Here is a 5,000-nt window from a genome sequence, read left to right on the forward strand (position 1 = left end):
TGCTCTCAATAACATCTGGAAGCGAAGCATTACCTTTACGGACAAAGTTGAGGCTATTGCTTTATTAGTTTTCCCCAATTGTGTCATATGGTTCTGAGTGTTGGGGGCTGAAGAAGATAGAGAATGAAAAAGGTCAATAGTTTGTGAACTATGGTGTTACAGACGAGTACTACATATTAACTGGACAGAAAAAAACGAATGATGGTGCTGAGAAATAAATTGTAAGACCAGCTGTTGGAACAGCTTGAAACAAAAGAAAATTAAGTTTATTGGTATGTGATGAGAGTTAAGTATTGAGAAAAACACGGATGGGATAAGAAAGCGGCAAACCGACGACAAACTGGAGCGACATCATCAAAGATATTTGCGCTGACGATGGTATAAGTGAAGAAAAGCGCAAGATCGAGTTGAGTGGCAAAGGATGGTGGAGAGGTCCACGGCTGCTCAAACTTGAGCATACCGTTAGTGATGATGATATGTGTATATATATACATATACATACAAATACATATATAAATATAAATATATATATGTATATATACATATATATATATAATATATATATATATATATATATATATATATATATTTTTTTTTTTTTTTTTTTTTTTTTTTTTTTTTTTTTTGCAGAAAAAGAAGTTGGAGGTAAAGTTTTTTATAACTACGCATTTATGCCACTGCAGAAAATTGGCCTCTCTCTCAATTAATTATTTGAGAGGGTATTTGGCAGTTTCACCCTTGCCTGATTGGATCAACCACGGTTGAGCGTTTAACACCTATGCCACGGCGGCGATTTCCCCTACGAGACCTGCGTTTTGACTTCTGAAGGCGATGTGTCGTTTTCTCGCCGTGAGATCGGGCTCGAGCGAGCAGTCAAAGCGCAGGCATTTATACGACTGCTGTGGGGGGGAATTGAACTCGGGACCATGAGGGTCGGAGTCCAGTGCTCTAACCATTGTTAGTGTGTGTGTGTGTGTGTGTGTGTGTGTGTGTGTGTGTGTGTGTGTGTGTGTGTGTGTGTGTGTGTGTGTGTGTGTGTGTGTGTGTGTGTGTGTAAATATATATGTATGTGTGTGTGGATGTATGTTTTTGTATATATGTCTGTGTGTTAGTGTGTGTGAGTGTGAGTGGATAGGTGTGGGTGGGTGTGTGTGTGTGTGTGCGTGTGTGAATGTGTGTGTATCTATCTATATAGATAGATAGATATGTAGATACATACATACATACATACCCACCCGTCTACACACACACACACACACACACACACACACACACACACACACACATTGGGTGGGCAAGCCAGCCAAGTCAGTGCCTGTCCCAAGCCTGGGTAAATAGAGAGAGTCAGGAAGGGCATCCGGCCATTAAAGATATCTGCCAGAACTTGATCATGGCGACTCCCATATAAGGAATCGGTAATATATTATATATATATATATATATATATATATGTATATGTAATATGTCTATATATAATATATGTATACTATATATAGATAGATATATATATCATATATCTATATATATATACTGTTTAGTGTGTGTTTGGTGTGTGTGTGTGTGGTTGTGCATGTGTGTATTTGGTGTGTGTGTGCGTTTTTTACACACCACACACACACATGAGAATTATGAATGATGTATGATAATAATAATGATAATAATAAAAATTATTTTCATAAAAGGTAGTAAAAAAAATATAACTATGCTAATAGTAATGATAATTTTAAAATGATCACAGTGAACATGTATGATATAAGGATAATAACAAACAAATACTATATATATAATATATATATATATATATATATGTATGTATTATGTATATATATATATATAATATATAATATATATATATATATATCTCTATATATCTCTATATATATTACTCTATATCTATATATACTTCTATATCTATCTAATATATATGGACTTATATATATATCTAATATATATATATATATATATATATATATATATGATATGGACTTATATATATATTATATATATAATATATAATATATATATATATCTAATATATCTCATATATATATATATACCTATCTGTCTATCTGTTTATCTATTTTTATCTTCCCTGATTTATATATATCTACCTATTTTCAAATATTTTATCTGTCTGTTTACTCTCCATCCATCTACATATCTATCTACCTGTCTATTTATCTATCTATCAGTACCAATCTGTCTATTTAATCTATCTATCTATATATCTATCTATTATGTGTGGTGTTGCTTATGTGTGGTGTGTGTGTGTGTGTGTGTGTGTGTGTGTGTGTGTGTGTGTGTGTGTGGTATATACATACATATATCTATAGTATATATATATATATATATATATATATATATATAATATATAGATATATATATATATATATATATATAATATATATGTATATATATATATAATACATATATATGTATATCCACAACAAATATGTTTGTGTTGTGGTGTGTGTATAATATAATAAGATCTATATATAATATATATAATAGTATATATATAATATATAGATATCTATATATAATATATAGATATATGTATATACTATATATTATATATAAAAAAAAATAGTATATTATATAACATTATATATATATATATATATATAATATATTATATAATATATATATATATAATATATATATTATTTATACACATATACACAATGTACTATGCACACACCACACACACACACACACCACACCACAACACACACCACATGCCAACATACACACACAACACACAACACACACAACCCACGCACACACACACCACACACACCACACACACACACAAACACACACACACACACACACACACACACCACCTATATATATATATATATATAAGATATAAATATATCATCTCTATATATATATCCATATATCTATAGATATAATAATATATATATGCATATATGTCAGTCTATACATGTATGTGTTATTCACCTCCGTAACTCTGTGTTTGCTAATGCATATCCCTTGTGCATGTCCTCGAAGCTCCCTTCGATCTGCAGAACTGCATCGGCCCGAGGTGCTTCTCCACGATCTGCATTCGTCATTAATGCTGAGTTTCCTCACGGATGCAACGATCAGCCTCAAGCTCTTTCCACCGAATGAGGACCTGAAAATCTTATATCTGCCATTCCAGTTGGGAGAGTCGTTTGGCTATAAATGGAAGCCAAAATATAAAAGCTCATGTTTAAAAAGATTTACGACATATTTATGTATATAATGTAATTAATGTTCATCTTAAGAATAGTCACATAGATTCAGGATATCCCCAAAGATTTTATAGGAATTTCTTTTAAATACCTCCATATAAGTAGCATAAAATTTTGACACCAGTGGACATGAAGTGAACTATATATCTACTTTTCATTACGTGTTTCTGGCTCCCCTTCCCTTTTTCTTAATCCCTACTGGACGCTTACAATCATAAAGTACTTTACGCTTAATCAAACCCACATCCTTTTTCCCTTTCTGCCAGCCTTAACACCCTATCATCTTTATTCCTTTTACCTCCCGATACATTTGTTTCTCATCTACCTTCCTTTGTCTATGTGTCTCTTCCTTACGTGCGTTTCCTCTCCATCGCCCTTATAGTTGTATGACGCGTCGAGATCTGTGGCAAGATGAGGGAGTTCGATGTATTCCACATGTTGTTCAATATTCCTAATATCTAATATCTAACGCATTCCTATTGTTTTGTAACTTCAAGAAGATCAATTGGCTGAAAATGGGAAGAGGGAGGGAAAGGAAGGCGGCAGGCAAACAGAATACTTCAAGATAGTTTGGAGAGGAAGAGAAAAGAAAGAGAGAGAGACAGAGAGACTGAAACACCGACAACAGACAGCAAAAAAGAAAAGACAGACAAAGACATGTAAGACAGACATAAGCACACAAACGACAGACAGAGATAGAGTGACAGAACAGAATCATGCAGACAGCAAAGAGGACTTACCTTTTTGAGAATCATCATAAAATTATGTTTCCCTTTCACCCATTCGATGCTGATCCTTTATCCAGGCTTTCACTGCGAATACAGAAATGTAAGATTAATGTTACTCGAGCCATTGATGTCAACTGACAAATATAGTGTTGGATATATCCTCCCTTTGAAATCATACTCAAAATCTAAATAATTATTTCTAACGCCTTTGTTGATTTATTTATCTTGTGTTTTTGATTTTTATTTTCAATGTATAGTTTTCGAAACCAGTTGTTTAGTACCATCCTGTTGCAGGGTCCTCCACGTTCCTTTAATATTTCTTGATAACAGACCAGTTTTCTCTCCTCGTCGCTCCCTTAATCGTATCCTCCTCTACTTTTTCTTTTAGCATCTCTTCCTTCCCCTCTTCCCGTACGATGATGAGTTTCCAAATCCTCTAAATCAAAGATGATTGAGGGGGAGGTTCGTGGTGATATATATAAAAAAAATATCGGTCTGTTTGAAAAATATCGCCTTGGACCATTTCTGTGAAAAGATGATATCTGTAAACGAGAACTGTTGAAAGGCGACCATGGTCGAGGGGGGCACCAAGCATTCACTAGCTGTGAAAGCAACCGACTTTTCTGCTGTTTTTTTTTTCCTTTCTTTCCTTTTTGTTTTTTTTGGGGGGGGGGTATTAAACATCCGGTATCAAATAGTCATAATCCCCCATCCAAAAAAAAAAAAAAAAAAAATCTTACGGCGGCAGAAGGGAAGATTATTATCATCACTATCAGTATTCACTGAAAATTATTTCCAAATCAATCTTACTAATAATATTACAACACATTTGCTAGCACACACGACATACACGTAACACATTTCAGAACACAACATACCCAAACATGACCTAAATAGAACATACAACAAACAAATCATAACGTGGTGGTTTAGTATTCTAACAGTAAGTTAAGAGTATCTTTATTTTTCTGTCATGTGTGTTTTTGTTTAGTTTTTCTTCTCTCTCTCAAATCTCTCTCTCTCTTTTCGC

Source organism: Penaeus monodon, chromosome 12, assembly GCF_015228065.2.
Source record: "Penaeus monodon isolate SGIC_2016 chromosome 12, NSTDA_Pmon_1, whole genome shotgun sequence".
Taxonomy (NCBI): domain Eukaryota; kingdom Metazoa; phylum Arthropoda; class Malacostraca; order Decapoda; family Penaeidae; genus Penaeus; species Penaeus monodon.